Genomic DNA, 25,212 nt, shown 5'->3' with positions numbered 1-25,212 from the left:
CTCCCTACTCTAATGTATTCAGAAGGAAACAGATCAACAGTTTTTTTTTAAAATTCATCCTCTTCCTCCTCCTCCTCCTCCTCTTCGTCTTCCTCTTCCACCTTTTTCCGGGCAACTTTAGCAGCACCCTTGACACCATCAAACTTCCCTTTAGACTTATAGTCTGTGACACCCTTCTCATACTTCTCTTTCAGCTTCGCTGCCTTGTTGATGTATGGCTGCTTCTCACTGTCACTTAAGTTATTCTACATCTCACCTAGCTTCTTCGCCACATCTCCAATAGAGATGCCAGGGTTTGCAGACTTGATCTTGGGGCGGAATTCAGAGCAGAATAGGAAAAATCCAGACGGTGGTCTCTTGGGGGCATTAGGGTCCTTCTTCTTGCCTCCCTTAGCTGGTCCGTAATCCTTCATTTCCCAATCATGGCGCGCTTTATCCACCTTTGCCATTTCATCGAACTTCGACTTCTCTTTCCTGGACATGGTCTTCCACCTCTCAATTGACAGGGACCTCTGGGTTTTTCTTCTTATGTTCCTCTCTGCACGTCTGCACAAAGAAGGCATAAGCAGACATCTTGCCCTTTGGTTTCTTGGGATCACCTTTAGCCATCTGTATTGTTCGTTAGTCTCTAATAGTAGTCTCTTATGATCCTTTTCATTTCTGTGTTGTCTGTTGTGATCTCTCCATTTTCATTTCTAATTTTATTGATTTGATTTTTCTTCCTTTGTTTCTTGATGAGTTTGGTTAATCGTTTGTCAGTTTTATTTATCCTTTTAAAGAACCAGCTTTTGGCTTTATTGATTTTTGCTATGGTCTCTTTTGTTTCTTTTGCATTTGTTTCTGCTCTAATTTTTAAGATTTCTTTTCTTCTACTAACTGAGGGGTTCTTCATTTCTTCCTTTTCTAGTTGCTTTAGGTGTAGAATTAGGTTATTTATTTGACTTTTTTCTTGTTTCTTGAGGTATGCCTGTATTGCTATGAACCTTCCCCTTAGCACTGCTTTTACAGTGTCCCACAGGTTTTGGGTTGTTGTTTTTTCATTCTCATTCATTTCTATGCATATTTTGATTTCTCTTTTGATTTCTTCTGTGATTTTTTGGTTATTTAGCAGCGTGTTGTTCACCCTCCACATGTTGGAATTTTTAATAGTTTTTCTCCTTTAATTGCGATCTAATCTCACTGCATTGTGGTCAGAAAAGATGCTTGAAATGATTTAAATTTTTTTGAATTTACCAAAGCTAGATTTATGGCCCAGGATGTGGTCTATCCTGGAGAAGGTTCCGTTTGTGCTTGATAAAAAGGTGAAATTCATTGTTTTGGCGTGAAATGTCCTATAGATATCAATTAGGTCTAACTGATCTATTGTATCATTTAAAGTGTGTTATTTGTTGTTTTTCCCTTGCTGTTTTTAATATTTGTTCTTTCTGTTTGATCATTGTTAATTTGATTAATATGTATCTTGGAGTGTTTCCCCTTGGGTTTATCCTGTTTGGGACTCTCTGGGTTTCTTGGACTTGGGTGATTATTTCCTTCCCCATTTTAGGGAAGTTTTCAACTATTATCTCCTCAAGTATTTTCTCATGGTCTTTCTTTTTGTCTTCTTCTTTGGGGATTCCTATGATTCAAATGTTGGTGCGTTTAACTTTGTCCCAGAGGTCTCTTAGACTGTTCTCATTTCTTTTAATTTGTTTTTCCTTTTTCCTCTCTCTTTCATTTATTTCTACCATTCTATATTCTACCTCGCTTATCCTATCTTCTGACTCCATTATTCTACTGTTGGCTCCCTCCATGTGTTTTTGATCTCATTTATTGCATTATTCATTATATATTGACTCTTTTTATTTCTTCTAGGTTTTGTTAAACCTTTCTTGCATCTTCTCAGTCCTTGTCTCTAGGCTAGTTATCTGTAACTCCATTTTGTTTTCAAGATTTTGGATCATTTTCACTGTCATTATTTGGAATTCTTTATCAGGTTGATTACCTATCTCTTCCTCTTTTGTTTGGTTTGATGGGCATTTATCCTGTTCCTTTACCTGCTGGGTGTTCCTCTGCCTTTTCATCTTGTTTATATTGCTGTGTTTGGAGTGGCCTTTCCGTATTCTGGCATTTTGTGGAGTTATCTTTATTGTGGAGTTTCCTCTCTGTGGGTGGGTTTGGACAGGTGCCTTGTCAAGGTTTCCTGGTCAGGGAAGCTTGTGTCAGTGTTCTGGTGGGTGGAGCTGGATTTATTCTCTCTGGAGTGCAATGAAGTTGCTAGTAATGAGTTATGAGATGTCAGTGGGTTTGGAATGACTTTGGGCAGACTGTATATTGAAGCTCAGGGCTATTTTCCTGTATTGATGGAGAATTTGCATGGTATGTCTTGCTCTGGAACTTGTTGGCCTTTGGGTGGTGCTTGGTTTCAGTATAGGTATGGATGCATTTGATGAGCTCCTATCAATTAATATTCCCTGGAGTCAGGAGTTCTCTTGTGTTCTCAAGATTTGGACTTAAACCTCATGCTTCTGGTTTTCAGTATTATTTTTACTGTAGCCTCAAGACTCATCCATCTACACAGCACCATTGATAAAACATCTAGGTTAAAGATGAAAAGTTTCTCCACAGTGAGGGACACCCAGAGAGGTTCACAGAGTTACATGGAGAAGAGAAGAGGGAGGAGGGAGATAGAGGTGACCAGGATGAGATGAGGTGGAATCAAGAGAGAAGAGAGCAAGCTAGCCAGTAATCACTTCCTTATGTGTGCTCCACAGTCTGGACCTCTCAGAAATGTTCACAGAATTATACTGAGAAGAGAAGAGGGAGGGAGAAAGGGGACAGAGGTGGCCAGGAGTATAAATAGGAGAATCAAAAGGAGAGAGACAGATCCAGTCAGTTATCAGTTCCCTAAGTGGTCTCCACCATCCGGAACACACAAAGAGATTCACAGAGTTGGATAGAGAAGAGAAGGGAGAGGGAGGAGATAGAAGCGACCTGCTGGAGAAAAAGGAGAGCCCAAAGAGGGAGAAAGCAGTCAAGCCAGTAATCTCGCTCCAAGTAAAAATGGGTACTAAAGATTGGGTTCTTAAAGGTACAAAATAGATAACAAATACCAAAAAGAAACATTAAAAATCTAGAGGTTGGATTTTCAAAAATACAATATTAAAGAAAAAAAGTCACAAAAATTATTATATATATATATGAAGTTTGCTTTAAAAAATAAGGTCTTTTTTTGCAAATTAAAAGTAGGTTATAAAAATGAAAATTAAAGGAGTAATAGAGGACTCAAAAATTAAATAAAAATTAAAGAATGATAATAGTCAAGATATATCTAGGACTTTCTTTGGTGTTGTTGTGGATAGTGTGGTGTCAGTTCATTTTCAGGTATTTTGTTGATCCGGCTTATACTTCTCAAGATCTATAGGCCCCTTCCTATGTAGTCGATACTAACTACAGGGTTTTAATCTATTGCATCTGTCACTTCCAAGGCAGTTCCCTCTTTTTAGCTTCTGTTTGCCAGCCTCTTCAGTGTCTAATTTCCTCCCTGACACAAGGTGGTGGTGGTGGACACTTCTTTAGGCTCACTTGTTCAGTCATGCTGTGGGGAGGGAGGAACACTTCAAACAAATAACACTGGTGTGTGCTCACAGTGTCTCAGCCACACTGGGTTTGCCCCCACTAATGGTGTGTATGCTTTCCCTGTCTACACTGCTTAGGCTCTAGGTTGCTCTGCCAGGAACTGTCTGAGGCTGGCCCTGGGTTATATGCACTTCCCAGGTCTAAGCCACTCAGGTTCAGGTACTCGGGTACTCCTCAGAGGTGCAGACTCGGTTGGGCCTGCATTTTGTGCCTCCGTTTTGTGCCCTTCCCAGGTCCGAGCAGCTCAGGTGACCAGGTGTTTGGTGAGCGTGGTCTCTGTGACTCATCGCCTCCCCCGTCCCTGCTGCTCAGTTTTCTGGGTGTACAACTGGCGCACCTTCTCAGGTGGATGTTGACTGTCCAGAATCCCAAGAAGTCTTGGTTAGCAACAAGCCTGCTTGCAGTTTGGTAGATAATGCCTCTCTGGGGCCGCAATTGCCCCCTTCCGGCTCTGGCTGCCCTCGCCTGCCTGTCTCTGGAGGGGGATGGGCCAGTCTGCAGCTGGCTAGCTCTGCTCAGTCCTTTGTTCTGTGAGAGGGCCTGGTGGTGTCTTAGGTTAGGGCTTTTTGCAGGGTAGCTATCCCACAATCTGGTTTTCTATCTCAAGTTAGTTCCCTCAGATTGCCCTTGGGGCATTCAGGGCTGGTCCTTAGCCTAAGCAATGCAGCCCATGCCTCCCTGCCCAGCCCCTGCTTGCTAGTGGTGGATGCAGGCCTCTGCGCTGCTTCACCACAGGGAGTTACCGTTGGGCATGTAAATCTGTGGGTTTTAATTATTTATTTATTTTTCCTCCTGGTTATGTTGCCCTCTATGTTTCCAAGGCTCACCACAGACTCGCCAGTGAGAGTGTTTCCTGGTGTTTGAAAATTTCTCTCTTTTTTAAGACTCCCTTCCCAGGATGGATCTCCATCCCTACCTCTTTTGTCTCTCTTTGTATCTTTTATATTTTTTTCCTACCTCCTTTCGAAGACAATGGACTGCTTTTCTGGGTGCCTGATGTCCTCTGCCAGCATTCAGAAGTTGTTTTGTGAAATTTACTCAGCGTTCAAATGTTCTTTTGATGAATTTATGGGGGAGAAATTGGTCTCCCTGTCCTATTCCTCTGTCACCTGTCTTAAAAAAATTTTTTTTTAATATTTATTTATTTGGTTGTGCCAGGTCTTAGTTGTGGCATACAAACTCTTACTTGTGGTATGTGGGATCTAGTTTCCTGACCAGGAATTGAACCCATGCCCCACTGCCTTTGGAGCATGGAGTCTTAGCCACTGGACCACCTTGGAAGTCCCTAACTGTTGCTTCTTGATCTACATACAGATTTCTCAAGAGGCAGGTCAGGTGATCTGGTATTCTCATTTCTTGAAGAATTTTCCACAGTTTGTTGTGATCTACACACTCAAAGGCTTTAGCATAGTCAGTGAAGCAGAAGTAGTTGTTTTTCTGGAATTCTCTTGCTTTTTCTATGATCCAATGGCTGTTGGTAATTTGGTTGCAAAATTGGTTCCTCTGCCTTTTCTAAATCCAACTTGTTCATCTGGAAGTTCTCAGTTCACATACTGTTGAAGGCTGGCTTGGAGAATTTTTAGCATTACTTTACTAGTGTGTGAAATGAGTGCAATTGTGCATTAGTTTGAACATTCTTTTGCATTGCCTTTCTTTGTGATTGGAATGAAAACTGAGCTTTTCCAGGCCTGTGGCCACTGCTGAGTTTTCTAAATTTGCTGGCATATTGAGTGCAGCACTTTCACAGCATCATATTTTAGGATTGGAAATAGTTTACCTGGAATCCCATCACCTCCACTAGCTTTGTTCGTAGTGATGCTTCCTAAGGCCCACTTGACTTTGCACTCCAGGATGTCTGGTTCTAGGTTTGTGATCACATCATTGTGGTTATCTGGGTCATGAAGATCTTTTTGGTGTAGTTCTTGTGTGTATTCTTGCCACCTCTTCTTAGTATCTTCTGCTTCTGTTAGGTCCATACCATTTCTGTTCTTTATTGTGCTCATCTTTGCATGAAATGTTCTCTTGGTATCTCTAATTTTCTTGAGATCGCTAGCCTTTCCATTCTGTGTTTTCCTCTATTTCTTTGCCTTGATCACTTAAGAAGGCTTTCTTATCTCATGCGCCAGGTTTAACAGTTATTAAGTTTTGCTTCCTGACTGACTTTTCTGCTTAATTATAAAATATGACATGTCTATAGTGTTTCTGTTCCTTTAAGTTTTCAATTTCAAGTGATTAATCAGCAACCTCTTAAACAAAACACATTCCTCAGTTTAAATTTCTATTAATTTTTTTTATTGTTAAAGTGCATGAATTCTTACTGTACTCTGAAAAAGTTAAACAATACAGAAGTACATACTACATCTTCTTTTTAAAGCATAAATGAAATCTGAAAAAATTTACTGTAATGCAACTCATTATCCTGATATCATGCCACCACTATGCTTGTCTGCCTCTAATCTGTTTTCCACACTGCAGTCAAGTGATCTCTTAAAAAATGTAAATCAGATAGTCAGTTCCTTGCTAAAAAACCAATCTAATGACTTCTTTGTGCACTAGGAATAAAACCTAAATTTCTTACCATAGTGTGCAAGGCCCACGGTGATCTGCTTTGCCTATATCCTTTATCTTTCTTTTATTTTTCTTCTGCTTTTATTGAGATGTAATTGACATATAGCACTGTAAGTTTAAGGAACACAGCGTGATTTGACTTATATACATCATGAAATGACCACAAGTTTTGTGAGCATCTATCATCTCATATAGATATAACATTACAAAAATAGAAGTAAATCTTCCTTCTGATGAGAACTCTTAGGATTTACTCTTGTAACAACTGTCATGTATAACATGCAGCACTGTTATTTCTATTTATCTTGTCATGCATTACCTCCCAAATATGTATTTATCTTACAACTGGAATTCTGTACTTTTTGACTGCCTTCATTCAGTTCTTTTTCTCCCCATTCCACATTTCCCACTACTACCTATTTTTGGCCTCATCTCACAGGCTTGTTCCCCGGATCTTAGTTCTCTGATCAGGGATTGAACTTGCATCCCGAGCAGTGAAATCACAGAGTCCTAACCACTGAGCCACCAGGGAATTCTCCTTATTATTTTGTGTCTATAATTTTTTATGTCTTTTGGTGAAGTCTTGCATATTTCATTAATATATTCCCATGTATTTGTTATTTTTTTATGTTATTGTCAATGGTATTTTACTTTAAAAATTTTTTGCTATTGCATAAAAATAAATTAGCTTTTCATTTTGATTTTTATATCTGCCTTTTCTTTCTTTCTTTCTTTCTTTTTTACTATTTATTTATTTGGAAGTGCTAGGTCTTAGTTGTGGCATGTGGTATCTGGTTCCCCTACTGGGATCTAAACCCAGGCACCCTGCATTGGGAGTCTTAGCCACTGGGCCACCAGGGAAGTCCCCTATCTTTTCTAAATATATATTTATTTACATTTTCTTTGTATACAATCATATAACATGCAAATACTAAAAACTTTTTTTCTAATATCTGTATCTTTCATTTTCTTTTTTCATGTCACTGCTTGGCCTAGGAAGGCCAGGATATCTTTGAATAGTACTGTTAATAACTGGGATCCTTGTCATATTCCTGGTTTCACCTGGAAAACTTCTGTGTTTCACTGTTGTAATGTGGTTTGCAGGAAACTTTTGTAGATACTGTTCATTAGATTAAGTACATTCTCTGATATTCCTACCTTGCTAAATATTATTTTTTTTTAATCATCAAGGAGTATTGAAATTGTTGAAACATTTTATGACCATGTGATTTTTCTCCTTTATCCTGTTAACATGAAGAACTTCACTGGCCAATTTCTTTTTGAAGTATAGTTGGTTATTTATAATATATTAGTTTCCCTTTCAAGTGTATAACACAGTAATTCAGTATTTTTACAGATTGTTTTTGTTGTTTAGTCGCTCAGTTGTGTCTGACCCTTTATCATAGTATCTTTTGTATTTTACACCATAGTTTCTGTACACATTTTTTTCCTCCTTGAGTGATGCACTGTCTTTTATGTTTTGAGTGAGGAACTGGGTAAAAAGAGTTGGACACAACTTAGTGACTGAAAAACAACAATGTTTCACTGTATATATGTGTCACTTCTTCTTTATCCATTCATCTGTTGATGGACACTTAAGTTGCCTCCCTGTCTTGGCTATTGTGAATAGTGCTACTATGAACATTGGAGTGCATGTGTCTTTTTGAATTAGAGTTTTCTTTTTTTTTTTCCTGATAAATGCTCAGGAATGGAATTTCTGGATCACATGGTAGCTCTATTTTAAGTTTTTTGAGGAACCTTCATATATTCCCATGGTGACTGTACCAGCTTACGTTAGGGTTCCCTTTTTTTCCACATCCTCACCAACACTTGTTATTTGTTGTCTTTTTGATGATAGCCATTCTCACACGTGTGAGGTGATATCTCCTTGTAGTTTTGATTTAGATTTCTCTAATAATTACTGATATTGAACATCTTTTCTTGTTCCTGTTGGCTATCTTATGATTTTTTTTTGTAAAAATGTCCATTCATTTTCCTCCCAATTTTAAAAAATCAATTTATTTTTTAATTGAAGGACAATTGTTTTACAGAATTTTGATGTTTTCTGTCAAACCTCAACATGAATAAGCCATAGGTATACATATATCCCCTCCTATTTGAACCTCCCTCCCATCTCCCTCCCCATCCCACCCCTCTAGATTTATACAGAGCCTTTGAGTTTCCTGAGCCATACAGCAAATTCCCATTGGCTATCTATTTTGCATATGGTAGTGTAAGTTTCCATGTTGCTCTTTCCATAATCTCATCCTCTCCTCCCCTCTCCCCATGTCCATAAGTCTATTGTCTGTCTGTTTCCCCATTGCTGCCCTGTAAATGAATTCTTCAGTACCATTTTTCTAGATTCCTTAAATATGTGTTAGAATATGATATTTATCTTTCTCTTTCTGATTTACTTCACTCTGTATAATAGGCTCTAGGTTCATACACCTCATAAGAACTGACTCAAATGTGTTCCTTTTTATGGTTGTGTAATATTCCATTCTTTATCCATTCATCTGTTGATGGACATCTCGGTTCCTTCCATGCTCTAGCTATTGTAAATAGTGCTGCAATGAACAATGGGATACATGTGTCTTTTTCAGTTTTGGTTTCCTCAGGGTATATGCCTAAGAGTGGGATTGCTGGGTCATATGGTGGTTTTATTCCTAGTTTTTAAAGGAATCTCCATACCGTCTTCCATTCCCACCAACAGTGCAAGAGTGTTTCCTTTTCTCCACACCCTCTCCAACATTTATTGTTTACAGACTTTTTCATGATGGCCATGCTGACTGGTGTGAGGTAGTTGTAGTTTTGATTTGCATTTCTCTATTAATGAGCAATGTTGAACATCTTTTCATGTGTTTGTTAGCCATCTGTATGTCTTCTTTGGAGAAATGTCTGTTTAGGTCTTTTTCTCATTTTTTGACTAGGTTGTTTGTTTTTCTGGTATTGAGTTGTATGAGCTGCTTGTATATTTTGGAAATTAATCCTTTGTCAGTTCACTTGCTATTATTTTCTCCTATTCTGAGAGTTGTCTTTTCACTTTGCTTAGTGTTTCCTCTGCTTTGCAAAAGCTTTTAAGATTAATCAGGTCCCACTTGTTCACTTTTGTTTTTATTTCCATGACTCTAGGAGGTGGATCATTGAGAATATTGCTCTGATTTATGTCATCGAGTGTTCTGCCCATGTTGTCCCCTAAGAATTTTATAGTTTCTGGTCTTCCATTTAGGTTTTTAATCCATTTTGAGTTTAAATTTGTGTATGGTGTTAGGAAGCATTCTAATTTCATTCTTTTACATGTAGCTATCCAGTTTTCCCAGGACCATTTTTTGAAGAGGCTGGCTTTGTCCCATTGTATATTCTTGCCTCCTTTGTCAAAAATAAGGTACCTATAGGTGCATGGGTTTATTTATGGGCTTTCTGTCTTGTTCCATTGGTCTATATTTCTGTTTTTGTGCCAGTAACATACTGTCTTGATGACTGTACCTTTGTAGTATAATCTGAAGTCAGGAAGGTTGATTCCTCCAGCTCCATTCTTCTTTCTCAAGACTGCTCTGGCTATTTGGGGTCTTTTGTGTTTCCATATGAATGGTGAAATTTTTTGTTCTAGTTCTGTGAAAATGTCATTCGTAATTTGATAGGGACCGAGTTGAATCTGTAGACTGTATTTGGTAGTATAGCCATTTTCATGATATTGATTCTTCCTACCCAAATCATGGAATATCTCTCCATCTATTTATGTTGTCTTTGATTTCTTTCATTAGTGCCTTATAATTTTCTGTGTGCATTTCTTTTGTCTAATGAGATAGGTTTATTCCTAGATATTTAATTCTTTTTGTTGCAGTGGGGAATGGGATTGATCCCTTAATTTCCCTTTCTGATTTTTAATTGTTAGCATATAAAATGCAAGTGATTTCTGTGTATTGACTTTGTATCCTGCTACTTTGCCAAATTCACTGATTAGCTCTAGTAATTTTCTGATACTATCTTTAGTGTTTTCTATGTACAATATCATGTCATCAGCAAACAGTGAGAGCTTTACTTCTTCTTTTCCAATCTGGATTCCTTTTATTTCTTTTTCTTCTCTGATTGCTGTAGCTAAGACTTCCAGAACTATGTTGAATAATAGTGGTGAAAATGGACACCCTTGTCTTGTTCATGATCTTAGGAAGAATGCTTTCAGTTTTTTACCATTGAGAATAATGTTTGCTGTAGGCTTATCATATATGGCCTTTACTGTGTTGAGGTAGGTTCCTTCTATGCCCACTTTTTGAAGAGTTTTAATCATAAATGGACAACCTAGAAGAAATGAAATTGAAAGTGAAGTCACTCAGTCATGTCTGACTCTTTGCAACCCCATGGGCTGTAAATAAGATGGTAGGTATTGCAAGAGGGCATCAGAGGGCAGACACACTGAAACCATAATCACAGAAAACTAGCCAATCTGATCACATGGACCACAGCCTTGTCTAACTCAATGAAACTAAGCCATGCTGTGTGGGGCCACCCAGAATGGGTGGGTTATGGTGGAGAGGTCTGACAGAATGTGGCCCGCTGGAGAAGGGAATGGCAAACCACTTCAGTATTCTTGCCTTGAGAACCTCATGAACAGTAGGAAAAGGCAAAATGATAGGATACTGAAAGAGGAACTCCCCAGGTCGGTAGGTGCCCAATATGCTACTGGAGATCAGTGGAGAAATAACTCCAGAAAGAATGAAGGGATGGAGCCAAACCAAAAACAATACCCAGTTGTGGATGTGACTGGTGATAGAAGCAATGTCTGATGCTGTAAAGAACAATATTGCATAGGAATCTGGAGTGTTAGGTCCATGAGTCAAGGCAAATTGGAAGTGGTCAAACAGGAGATGGCATGAGTGAACGTCAAAATTCTAGGAATCAGCGAACTGAAATGGACTGGAATGGGTGAATTTAACTCAGATGACCATTATATCTACTACTGTGGGCAGGAATCCCTCAGAAGAAATGGAGTAGCCATTATGGTCAACAAAAGAGTCCGAAATGCAGTACTTGGATGCAGTCTCAAAAATGACAGAATGATCTCTGTTTGTTTCCAAGGCAAACCATTCAGTAATCTAAGCCTATGCCCCAACCAGTAATGCTGAAGAAGCTGACGTTGAATGGTTCTATGAAGACCTCCAAGACCTTTTAGAACTAACACCCCAAAAAGATGTACTTTTCATTATAGGGGACTGGAATGCAAAAGTAGGAAGTCAAGAAACACCTGGAGTAACAGGCAAATTTAGCCTTGGAATGCAGAATGAAGCAGGGCAAAGGCTACTAGAGTTTTGCCAAGAGAACACACTGGTCATAGCAAACACCCTCTTCCAACAACACAAGAGAAGACTCTACACATGGACATCACCAGATGGTCAACACCAAAATCAGATTGATTATATTCTTTTCAGCCAAAGATAGAGAAGTGCTATACAGTCAACAAAAACAAGACCAGGAGCTGGCTGTGGCTCAGATCATGAACTCCTTATTGCCAAATTCAGACTTAAATTGAAAGTAAGGAAAACCACTAGACCATTCAGGTACGACATAAATCAAATCCCTTATGATTCTACAGTGGAAGTGAGAAATAGATTTAAGGGCCTAGATCTGATGGACAGAGTATCTGATGAACTATGGACGGAGGTTCGTGACATTGTACAGGAGACAGGGATCAAGACCATCCCCATGGAAAAGAAATGGCAAAAAGCAAAATGGCTGTCTGGGGAGGCCTTACAAATAGCTATGAAAAGAACAGAAGCAAAAAACAAAGGAGAAAAGGAAAGATATAAGCATCTGAATGCAGAGTTTCAAAGAATAGCAAGGAGAGATTAAGCCTTCCTCAGAGATCAATGCAAAGAAATAGAGGCGGAAAAAAAAAACAACAAACCCAGAATGGGAAAGACTAGAGATCTCTTCAGGAAAATTAGAGATACCAAGGGAACATTTCATGCAAAGATGGGATCAATAAAGGACAGAAATGGTATGGACCTAACAGAAATAGAAGATATTAAGAAGAGGTGGCAAGAATACACAGGAGAACTGTACAAAAAAGAGCTTCACGACCCAGATAATCACGATGGTGTGATCACTCACCTAGAGCCAGACATCCTGGAATATGAAGTCAAGTGGGCCATGGAAAGCAATCACTACAAACAAAGCTAATGGAGGTGATGGCATTCCAGTTTAGCTATTTCAAATCCTGAAAGATATACTGTGAAAGTGCTGCACTCAATATGCCAGCAAATTTGGAAGACTCAGCAGTGGCCACAGGACCAGAAAATGTCAGTTTTCGTTCCCATCTCAAAGAAGGCAATGCCAAAGAATTCTCAAGTGAAGTTGCTCAGTCATGTCTGACTCTTTGCGACCCATGGACTGTAGCCTACCAGGTTCCACCATCCATGGGATTCTCTAGGCAAGAATACTGGAGTAGGTTGCCATTTCCTTCTCCAGTACATCTTCCCAACCCAGGAATTGAATCTGGGTCTCCCACATTGTAGGCAGACGCTTTACCATCTGAGCCACCAGGGAAGTCCTAAAAAAGAATGCTCAAACTACTGCACAATTGCACTCATCTCACACACTAGTAAAGTAGTGCTCAAAATTCTCCAAGCCAGGCTTCAGCAATACGTGAACCGTGAACATCCAGATGTTCAAGCTGGTTTTAGAAAAGGCAGAGGAACCAGAGATCAAATTGCCAACACCTGCTGGATCATCGAAAAATCAAGAGAGTTCTAGGAAAACATCTATTTCTGCTTTATTGACTATGCTGAAGCCTTTGACTCTGTGGATCACAATAAACTATGGAAGATTCTGGAAGAGATGGGAATACCAGACCACTTGACCTGCCTCTTGAAAAACGTATATGCACGTCAGGAAGCAACAGTTAGAACTGGACGTGGGCCAACAGACTTGTTCCAAATAGGAAAAGGAGTATGTCAAGGCTGTATACTGTCACCTTGCTTATTTAACTTATATGCAGACTACATCATGAGAAACGCTGGGCTAGAAGAAGCACAAGCTGGAAACAAGATTGCTAGGAGAAATATCAATAACCTGAGATATGCAGATGATACCACCCTTATGGCAGAAAGTGAAGAGGAACTAAAAGCCTCTTGATGAGAGTGAAAGAGGAGAGTGAAAACGTTGGCCTAAAGCTCAACATTCAGAAAACGAAGATCATGGCATCTGGTCCCATCACTTCATGGGAAATAGATGGGGAAACAGTAGAAACAGTGTCAGACTTTATTTTTGGGGGCTCCAAAATCACTGCAGATGGTGATTGCAGCCATGAAATTAAAAGACGCTTACTCCTTGGAAGAAAAGTTATGACCAACCTAGATAGCATATTGAAATGCAGAGACATTACTTTGCCAACAAATGTCTGTCTAGTGAAGGCTATGGTTTTCCCAGTGGTCATGTATGGATATGAGAGTTAGACTGTAAAGAAAGCTGAGCTCTGAAGAATTGATGTTTTTGAAGTGTGGTGTTGGAGAAGACTCTTGAGAGTCCCTTGGACTGCAAGGAGATCCAACCAGTCCATTCTAAAGGAGATCAGCCGTGGGTGTTCTTTGGAAGGACTGATGCTAAAGCTGAAGCTCCAGTACTTTGGCCACCTGATGTGAAGAGTTGACTCATTGGAAAAGACCCTGATGCTGGGAGGGATTGGGGGCAAGAGGAGAAGGGGACAACAGAGGATGAGATGGCTGGGTGGCATCACTGACTTGATGGACATGTGTTTGGGTGAATTCCGGGCGTTGGTAGAGGGAGGCCTGGCATGCTGCGATTCATGGGGTCACACAGAGTCAGACACGACTGAGTGATTGAACTGAACTGAACTGAACTGAATCATAAATGTGTGCTGAATCTTGTCAAAGGCTTTTTGTGCATCTAATGAAATTATCGTATAGTTTTTATCTTTCAATTCGTTAATGTGGTATATCACATTGTTTGATTTGCATATATTGAAGAATCCTTGCATCCCTGGAATAAATCCAACTTGATCATGGTGTACGACCTTTTCAATGTGTTGCTGAATTCTGTTTGCTGAAATTTTGTTGAGGATTTTTGCATTTATGTTCATCAGTGATTTTGGCCTGTAGCTTTCTTTTTTTTTTTTTTTTAACCAGCAGATTAAGTTGTTTATTTCACAGCTCTTTGTGCCAAACTGTTCTTGACATACTGTGAATAGTTATGATACATAACAGTTATTTTTTTTTCATCTTTTTTTTATTATTATTTTTAAATTTTAAAATCTTTAATTCTTACATGCATTCCCAAACATGAACCCCCCTCCCACCTCCCTCCCCAAAACATCTCTCTGGGTCATCCCCATGCACCATCCCCAAGCATGCTGCATCCTGCGTCAGACATAGACTGGCGATTCAATTCACATGATAGTATGCATGTTAGAATGTCATTCTCCCAAATCATCCCACCCCCTCCCTCTCCCTCTGAATCCAAAAGTCCGTTATACACATCTGTGTCTCTTTCCCTGTCTTGCATACAGGGTCATCATTGCCATCTTCCTAAATTCCATATATATGTGTTAGTATACTGTATTGGTGTTTTTCTTTCTGGCTTACTTCACTCTGTATAATCGGCTCCAGTTTCATCCATCTCATCAGAACTGATTCAAATGAATTCTTTTTAACGGCTGAGTAATACTCCATTGTGTATATGTACCACAGCTTTCTTATCCAACGAATCTCAAAAATATACAAGCAACTTATGCAGCTCAATTCCAAAAAAATAAACGACCCAATCAAAAAATGGGCCAAAGAACTAAACAGAAATTTCTCCAAAGAAGACATACGGATGGCTAACAAACACATGAAAAGATGCTCAACATCACTCATTATTAGAGAAATGCAAATCAAAACCACAATGAGGTACCACTTCACACCAGTCAGAATGGCTGCGATCCAAAAATCTGCAAGCAATAAATGCTGGAGAGGGTGTGGAGAAAAGGGAACCCTCCTACACTGTTGGTGGGAATGCAAACTAGTACAGCCACTATGGAGAACAGTGTGGAGATTCCTTAAAAAATTGCAAATAGAATTACCTTATGACCCAGCAATCCCACTTCTGGGCATACACACTGAGGAAACCAGAATTGAAAGAGACACATGTACCCCAATGTTCATCGCAGCACTGTTTATAATAGCCAGGACATGGAAACAACCTAGATGTCCATCAGCAGATGAATGGATAAGAAAGCTGTAGCTTTCTTTTTTTGTGTTATCTTTGTCTAGTTTTGGTATCAGGGTGATGGTGGCCTTGTAGAATGAGTTTGGAAGTGTTCCTTCCTCTGGAAGTTTTTGAAAGGTTTTGAGGATAGGTATTAGCTCTTCTCTAAATGTTTGATAGAGTTCTCCTATGAAACCATCTGATCCTGGGATTTTGTTTTTTGTAGATTTTGATCACAGCTTCACTTCCAGTGCTTGTATTTGGGTTGTTCATAATTTCTATATCTTCCTGGTTCAGTCTTGTTAGATTGAACTTTTCTAAGAATCTGTCCATTTCTTCCAGGTTATTCATTTTGTTGCCATAGTATTGCATTTTATTGTTCATGATAGTCTCTTATAATCCCCTGTATTTCTGCATTGTCTGTTGTAACCTCTCCTTTTGCATTTCTAATTTTGTTGATTTGATTCTTCTCTCCTTTTTTCTTGATGAGTATGGCTAAAGGTTTGTCAATTTAAACAAAGATAAACATCTTCTTGAAGACAGCTTTTAGTTGTATTAATTGTTACTATTGTTTGTTTCGTTTCTTTTTCATTTATTTCTGCTTGGATCTTTATGATTTCTTTCCTTCTACTGATTTTGAGGCTTTTTTTTCTTTTTTTCCAGTTGTTTTAGGTATAAATTTGGGATGTCTATTTGATGTTTTTCTTTTTCTCGAGGTAGGATTGTGTTGCTATAAACTTCCCTCTCAGAACTTTTGCTGCATCCCATAGGTTTTGAGTTGTCATGTTTTCCTTGTCATTTGTTTCTAGAAATTCTTTGATTTCCCTTTTGATTTCTTCTGTAACCTCTTTGTTATTTAGAAACATATTGTTTAACCTCCATATGCTTGCATTTCGTACAGTTTTTTTTTTTTCTTCTTGTAATTGATATGTAGTCCCATAGCATTGTGGTCTGAGAAGAGGCTTGATATGATTTCAATTTTCTTAAATTTACTGAAGTTTGATTTGTGACCCAAGATGTGATCTATCCTGGAGAATGTTCCATATGCATTTGAGAAGAAAGTGTTTTCTGCATTTGGATGGAATGTCCTGAAGACACCAATGAGGTCCATCTCATCTAATGATTTAAGATGTGTTTCCTTCTTAATTTTTTGTTTTGATGAACTGTCCATTGGTGTGAGTGGGGTGTTAAGGTTTCCTATTATTGTGTTACTGTCAATTTCTCATTTTATGTCTGTTAGTGTTTGTCTTATGTATTGAGGTGCTCCTATGTTGGGTGCATAGATATTTACAATTGTTATGTCTTCCTCTTGCATTGATCCCTTCATCATTATGTAGTGTCCTTCCTTATTTCTTGTAATCTTCTTTATTTTAAGGTCTATTTTGTCTGATATGGGGATTGCTACTCCTGCTTTCTTTTGGTTCCCATTTGCATGGAATGTATTTTTCCATCCTCTCACTTTCAGTCTATATGTGCCTTTTGGTCTGAAGTGGGTTTCTTGTAGACAATATATATATATATATATATATATATATATATATATGGGTCTTGTTTTTGTATCTGTTCAGCCAGTCTGTGTCTTTCTGGTTGGAGCATTTAATCCATTTACATTTAAAGTAATTATTGATATATATGTTCCTATTGCCATTTTTTTAATTGTTTGGGGTGGATTTTTTAGATCTTTTTCTTGTATTTCTTAGCATTTGTTGTAAAGCTGTTTTGGTGGTACTGAATTCTCTTAACTTTTGCTTGTCTGAAAAGCTTTTTATTTCTACATCAATTCTGAATGAGATCCTTGCTGGGTACAGTAATCTTGGTTGTAGATTTTTCCCTTTCAGTACTCTAAATATATCCTGCCATTCCCTTCTGACCTGCAGAGTTCCTGCTGAAAGATAAGCTGTTAAATGTATGGGGTTCCCTTGTATGTTACTTGTTGCTTTTCCCTTGCTGCTTTTAATATTCTTTCTTTGTGTGTAGTCTTTGTTAGTTTTATTAGTATGTGTCTTGGTGTGTTTCTCCTTGGGTTTATCCTGTATGGGAATCTTTGCACCTCTTAGATTTGGTTGACTATTTCCTTTTCCATGTTGGGGAAATTTTCAACTATAATCTCTTCAAAAATTTTCTCATATCCTTTCTTTTTCTCTTCTTCTTCTGGAATCCCTCTAATTCAAATGTTCATGCATTTGATACTGTCCCAGAGTAGCCTCAGTTCTTTTCATTCTTTTTACTTTATTCTACTCTTCAGAAATTATTTCCACCATTTTAACTTCCAGCTCACTTCTGTTTCAGATATTCTGCTATTGATTCCTTCTAGAGTATTTTTAATTTCAGTAATTGTGTTGTTTTTGTATGTTTATTCTTTAATTCTTCTAGGTCTTTGTTAGTTGATTCTTGCATTCTCTCCATTTTGTTTTCAAGGTTTTTGATCATCTTTACTATCATTATTCTGAATTTTTTTCAGGTAGTTTGCCTATTTCCTCTTCATTTATTTGGACTTCTCTATTTCTAGTTTGTTTCTTCATTTATGTAGTATTTCTCTGCCTTATTCATTTTTTTTTTAACTTATTATGTTTGAGGTCTCCTTTTCCCGGCTTAAAGGTTGAATTCTTTCTTCCTTTTGGTTTCTGCCCTCCTAAGGTTGGTCCAGTGGTTTGTGTAAGCTTCATATAGGGTGAGATTTGTGCTGAGTCTTTTTTTTTTCCTCTGATGGGCAAGGCTGAGTGAGATGGTAATCTTGTCTGCTGATGATTGAGTTTGTGTTTGTTTTGTTTATTGTTTAGATGAGGCATCCTGCACAGGGTGCTACTGGTGGTTGGGTGATGCCAGGTCTTGTATTGAAGTGGTTTCCTTTGTGTGAGTTCTCACTATTTGATACTTCCTTGGGTTAATTCTCTGGTAGTCTAGGGTCTTGGAGTCATTACTCCCACTCCAAAGGCTCAGGGCTTGATCTCTTCATCTAGGCCTGATGAGATGAAAACGACCTCTTTGCTTTTCAGACCTCCTGTTGTAGTTATTTCCAAAATCTGGTCCACTACATCTTCAGTTTCTCTGAATCCAGCATGCCTCAGGAGTCACAGTTCCTCTCTCTTGCCCATTTTCAAATCATGTACTTTGTTTGTTTGTTTGTTTTGATATTGAGTTTTATGAGCTGTTTATGTATTTTGAATATTAAAATCTTATTGGTCATATCATTTGCAAATATTTTCTCTCATTACATAGGTTGGTTTTTTGTTTTGTTGGTGGTGTCCTTTGCTGTCCAAAAGCTTTCAAGTGTAATCAGGTCCCAGTTGTTTGTTTTGCTTTATTTCTTTTGTTTGCTTATTGTTGTTGTTCAGTTGCTAAATCGTGTTTGACTATGTGACCCTATGAACTGAAGCATGCCAGGCTCCCCTGCCCTCCACTATCTCCTGGGGTTTGTTCAAAGTCATGTTCATTGAGTCAGTGACACTATATAACCATATCATCCTCTGCCACTGCTTCTCCTTTTGCCTTCAATCTTTCCCAGCATCAGGGTCTCTTCCAGTGAGTCAGTTCTTCACATCAGGTGGCCAGAGTATTGGAACTTCAGCTTCAGCCTCAGTCCTTCCAATGAATATTCAGGGTTGATTTTCTTTAGGATTGACTGGTTTGATCTCCTTGCTATCCAAAGGACTCTCAAGAGTCTTCTGCAGCACCACAACTTGAAAGCATCAATCCTTTGGCACTCAGCCTTATTTAAGGTCCAACTCTCACATCCATACATGACTACTGGAAAAACCATAGATTTGACTATACAGATCATTTTTGGCTAAGTGATGTGTCTGCTTTTTAACACACTGTCTAGGTTTGTCATAACTTTCCTTCCAAGGAGCAAGTGTCTTTTAACATCATGGCTGCAGTCATCATCCATGGTGATTTTGGAGCCCAATAAAATAAAATCTGTCACTGTTTCCACTTTTTTCCCCTTCTATTTTCCATAAAGTGGAGATAGATTCAAAAAATATTGCTACAATCATGTCAAAGAGTGTTCTACCTATGTTCTCTTCTAGGACTTTTATGATTTCAGGTCTTATAGTTAGATCTTTAATCCATTTTGAGTTTATTTTTGTATATGGTGTTAGGAAGTATTCTAGTTTCATTATTTTACATGTAGCTGTCCAGGTTTCTGAGCATCACCTGTTGAACGGACTGTCTTTTCTGCATTGTATATTCTTGCCTTGTGAACTTGAACAGAATATGTATTCTGTTTTTTTGATTGAATGTCCTGTAGATATCTATTAAGTTCAACCAGTCTATTGTGTCATTTAAGATTACTGTTGCCCTACTGATTTTCTGTCTGGATGGTCTGTCCATTGATGTCAGTGGCGTGTATAAGTCCCCTAATATTATTTTGTTATTGTCAATTTCTTCCTTTAAGTTTGTTAGTATTTGCTTTATGTATTTAGATGCTCCTGTATTGAGTGCATATTTGTTAATAAGTATAATATCCTCTTCTTATTGATCTCTTTATCATTATATAGTGTCCTTCTTTGTCTTTTGTTATAAAGTCTGTTTTGTCTGATATGAGTATTGCTACTTCCAGTTTTTTGTCATTTCTGTTTGCATGAAATATTTTTTCGATCCCTTCACATTCAGCTTCTATTTGTCATTAGCCCTGATGTGAGTCTCTTGTAGGCAACATATTGAAGAATTTTGTTTTTGATCTGATCAGCCAGACTACGTCTTTTGATTTTAGCATTTAACCCATTGACATTTAAAGTAATTATTGATAGATATGTCCTTATTTTTATTTTAATAATAGTTATTATTATTCTCTGTTAATTTCTTCTTTCCGTGTTTTCCCTTGTGGTTTGATTATTTTCTTCAGTATCATGTTTGTGTTCCTTTCTTTTTAGTCTTTGTGTATCTATTGTAGCTTTTTCGTTTGTGGTTACCATCGTTTTCATATATGTTGACCTATATCTACTTATATCTACTTGTTTGAAACTGATAGTCATTTAAGTTCAAACAAACTCTTAAAAAATCTATATTTTTACTCTCCTCCCTCACATTTTTTGTTTTTGATGTCATATTTTACATCTTCATGTCTGTCCCTTAATTCTTTATTGTAGTTATAGTTGGTTTTATAATTTATTATATTTTAATCTTTGTATTGGCTATTTAAGTGGTTTTCCTCAGTTATTGCTATATATTTGGCTTTCCTAGTGGGATTTTCCTTTTCTTAAATACTTTTTCCTTCTTTTCTACTTAGAGAAGATCTTCTAACATTTCTTTTAGGGTAGGTTTAGTATTGATGAACTCTTCATTTTTGCTTGTCTGAGAATCTCTTTATATCTCTTTTGATTCTAAATGGTAATCTTGCTGTGTAGGTTATCCTAGGTCACAGGTTTTTCCCTTTTGAGCCTTTGAATCTATCATGCCCCTCTCTTCTGGCCTGAAAAGTTTCTTCAGAGAAATCAGCTGATAGCCTTATGGGGATTTCCTTGTAAATGACTCTTCAGAATTCTCTCTTTATCTTTAATTTTTGCCATTTTAATTATGGCATGTCTTATAAGTCTGTTTGGGTTCATTTTTTTTTTTAGGGACCCTCTGTGCTTCCTGTCCTTGGATGTATGTTTCCATGTAGAAAGTTTTCAACCATAAGTTCTGTAAATACAATTTTTTATTCTTTTCTCTCTCTTTTCTCCTTCTGGAACCCCTATAAAGTGAATGTTGGTATGCTTTTGATAGTACATAGAGGAATGGAGTTTTTTATATGCTTTGATCCTAATCAAATGAGACCCCTTTGGCAAAAAAGCTACCAGTTTTTATGACTTGCCTTGCCCTGGTAGAACTACTGCTGAGTGAACTGCTGAGGGGTATGGGAGCACCCCAAGCTAAAATGCCACAAATTCTCACTGTTCTTATGTGATGTTCAGTAGTTTTTTTTTTTTTCTTCAATAAAAGCTTTCAAATACAATATGCCATAGTTTTGTTGTATGCTTTTGGTAAATTTTCAAAGTCCCTTAATAGTTGCATACAAAAATAATTTTGTACAGTTTTATCATTGCTTTTGGGGGAATAGCTTCTCTGAGCTCCTCATTCAGCCATTCTAGTAATACCACTTTCTTCTGTTTTCTAATATTTGGGGGTAGTGGTGAAGTAAAAAAAAAGTAGCTTTGTTGCTTTGCTAGGCTGAGTCCAGAGCGGGCTAATGCCCTCAAAACAATGTGTCCCAACTTGGCGAGGATAGTGAGAGGTTTAATAGTAATGGTTCAAAGAGGGCATGATGCTTGCTAATATTTTAGTTAGAATTTTTGTGTTAATAATCATAAATGATATTAGTTTATACTTTTCTGATATATTTTACCTTTATCAGGTTTAGCTTCCAAAGTTATACTTGCTTCATAAAAAGAATTAGAAATAGTCCTTAGTTTTCTAAACTAACAAATTTTTGAAGCATTGAGACTGCCTGGTATTTGAAGGTTTGGTAAAATTGTCTGTTGGAACCATCTGATCTCAGTGGTTTTGAGAGGTAGTTTTGGGAGGTGACTTTGGGTGGTAGCTTTGGGAGGTGATTTTGGGAAGGTACCCTGGCTCATATGGTAAAGAGTCTGCCTGCAATGCAGGAGACCCAGGTTCAGTCTCTGGGTTGGGAAGATCCCCTGGAGAAGGAAATGGCAATCCACTCCAGTATTCTTGCCTGGAGAATCCCATGGATAGAGGAGCCTGGCAGGCTATACGGTTCATGGGGTCACAAAGAGTTGGACATGACTGAATGACTTCACTTTTGGGGGGTGGTCTTGGGAGGTAGCTTTGGGAGGTAACTTTGTCTATTTTATTATATGGAAACTTAAATGTGTAAGATTTCTATTCCTTTTTGTGTCAATTTTGGTGTAGTATATTTCTCTAGAAATCATCCATTTCATCTAGATTTTAAAGTTTATTTGTGTAGAGGCATGCAGAAGTATCTCTTTAAAAAAACTCCTCTGTTTCACTGATTGCTTTCTCCTTATCAGTTCTTATTTTGTATATTTGTGCCACCTCTATTGATTAGATTGGCTAGTGGGTTTCCCTCAGGTTAAATTTTTTCCCCAGGAAACCAAGATTTTGACTTTTAAAAAAGTAAATCCACTCCCTCTGGACTTTATTAGTTTTTGCTTTTATCTTTACTTTATGATTTCTTTTGGTTTTTTCTATTGTTCCTTTTCTAGCTTTGAACTCGGTATTTAATTCACTTGTTTTCATTTTGTCATTGTGATTGATACAGCTGTTTTAATAAATTTTACATTCTGGGTAGAATTGACTATTTATTCCAGTTACTTGATGGGTCTTTCAATATGTAGATTCAAGTGTTACTTTATTTGTGAAACTTTTCTTGGATTATGATTTCAATATTAGTAACATACTATTCTTTTGTTTTTCTTTGGGGGAAATCTAATAATACATATATTGTATCTTCATTGCCTATCTTCTATTTCAATCTCTTTCTTCTGTGATTCTTTTTTACTTTATTTTTTATTCTGTTAGTTGTTGTGGCCTTTCTTCAATTCCATTTATTGCATTTTCAGTTGAATATCTTCTTCCCTTGGGATTTTGTAACTTAGACTTCATTTCTGAGATGGTTTTCTCTTTTTCTTTAATTTCTTTCTTGAGTATTATTAATCAATTGTTATTTCATTTTCCCCCATTTCCACCCATTTCTCCCCTTTACTTTAAAGCAAAATGTTGGAAATAAACTTTTGATATCTAATATTAATGCTATGCCTTGTCACTTCAGTCATGGCTGACACTTTGCAACCCCATGGACTGTAGACTGCCAGGCTCCTCTGTCCATGGGATTTCCAAGGAAAAATACTGGAGTGAGTTGCCACTTCCTTTTCCAGGGGATCTTCCTGACCTAGGGATTGAACACACATCCTCTACATTACCACTGAGCCAGCAGGGAAGCCCCAAACTTACACAGTGCTATGTGTCAATTACATCTCAATGAAACTGGCAGAAAAAAAGAAATGGTAGTTGTGTAATGGTATGGAGGTGTTAGCTAATGCTATGGTGGTAATCATTTTGCCATATATGTATGAAAAATCAGCATATTGTACACCTTTAATTGACACAGTGTTTTTACACACATGTAGTCACATTCTCAGTAAGGCTGGGTAAAACAAAAACTATTTGATTCATTAGAAGGTGATAGTACTTTGGAAAGAGAAAAAGTAGAACAGGGTCAAGGAGATTAGTAGAGCAGGTGGGGGCAATGGAATAATATGAAAAAGGGTGAATGTGACAGATATCTGTTTCATAGGAATGTGCATCCACTCTTGAATCTTATCTTTCCTCTATCACAAATTCCTTAAACTAGCTGATGTTGATGCAGAGGTTTCTCTGTAATTGTGTTATTTAATGATTTCAATAGGAATTTTGTAATAGAGAGGAAGTTAGGGACTGTGTACACATATGCAAGTCCCACATTCTTAATTTTTTTTTTGACCACTCTTTGTGGCATGTGGGATCTAGTTCCCTGATCAGGGGTAGAACCTGTACCCCCTGTAGCAGGAGCACAGAATCTTAACCACTGGATCACCACATTCTTTGTTTACAATGTCCATAATAATTGGTAGGATTTATTAAATACTTTGTGTTCCAAGCACTGTTCTAAGTCCCCTGGATGCCCTAACACATCTAATCTTTCCAGAAGTCCTGTGAAATAGGTTCTATTATTGGTCTCACTTTACAGATTAGGAAACTAAGACACAGAGAAAGTAACTTGTCTAGTGTCACAGAGCTAATATGTGGCAGATTAGGGATTTAAAACCAGTGTGATTCCAGAGCATCTTTTAACTTCCCCCTTCAAGAAATATAAACATAGAGAGACACACATATCTGTGTATATGTAAAAGACATTCTTAATCAATTTCCAGTCTCCATCACATCTTTCTAAGTTGGGAGTTATTCTCTTGCTTGAAGATGATGTTGACTAAAGTTAATTTCTCAGAGGAAGCTTGGCTTTTCACATCTCCAGGTTCTAGGGAGACAGTTTGCTCCAGTCTCGCATGCTGAGGGCCCTTCCCAGCGATGCTCACTGCCACCAGCCTCCATCTCCTCCTGTGGGCTCTTGTGGTTCTAGCCCCTGGCTTTCCTCCTTACTCTTCAACTGCTCTCTCTCTCAACATGAGCCAGTCCTCATCTTCCTGCTCTTTGAATAGTGAGAATCTCTAGGATTTTTTAAACATACTTTTATTAATTTATTTATTTATGGCTGTGCTGAGCCTTTGTTGCTTTGTGCACCTTCTCTAGTTGAACTGAGCAGGGGCTACTCTGTAGTTGGGGTGTGCTGGCTTATCATTGTAGTGGCTTCTATTGTTGCGAAGCACAGGTTCTAAGATGCTTGAACTTTGGCAGTTGTGGCTCCCAGGATCTAAAGCACAGGCTCACTAGTACTGGCACACAGACTCTAGCTGCCCACAGCATGTGGGATCTTCCTGGATCAGGGATTGAACCCATATTTCTTGCATTGGCAGTTGGATTCTTTACCTCTGAGCCACCAGGGAAGCCCAAAGTTTCCAAGATTTTATACTTAAACTTTTCTCAACATTTAAAACCTCTAGATTATCTCCTCTACTCTTAGGTTTTGACTCCATCTCTAAGTAAGTCTCATTTGACTCTGCACACATATATCTTGCTACCTTCTGGATATCTATTTTAATTCAACAGTTATTCTGAATTTTTACATCACACTCTATATGGGTCAAATCCATCTCAGAAATGTCTAATCTTAGATTCATCCAGCTCTTCTCTCTCTCTGGATCTGTACTGAAGCGCTGACTCTGGCTGCAGAAATTCATGGTCACCAATTCGTGTTGATGCTCT

At 37.9% G+C, this 25,212-nt stretch overlaps 1 protein-coding gene and 1 pseudogene across 7 annotated transcripts in view; one reads left to right on the top strand and one right to left on the bottom strand.

Moving 5' to 3' along the window:
* Window positions 1-25,212, top strand: part of GAB3 (GRB2 associated binding protein 3) — a 95,316-nt gene that overhangs the window by 44,900 nt on the left and 25,204 nt on the right. The window lies entirely within an intron of this gene.
* On the bottom strand, window positions 60-719 carry LOC105605524 (high mobility group protein B3-like; annotated as a pseudogene).

This window comes from Ovis aries, chromosome X (genome assembly GCF_016772045.2).
Source record: "Ovis aries strain OAR_USU_Benz2616 breed Rambouillet chromosome X, ARS-UI_Ramb_v3.0, whole genome shotgun sequence".
Classification (NCBI taxonomy): Eukaryota; Metazoa; Chordata; class Mammalia; order Artiodactyla; family Bovidae; genus Ovis; species Ovis aries.
Note: the sequence above shows the minus strand (reverse complement) of the source record. Positions and strands in the feature narration are given on the sequence as shown.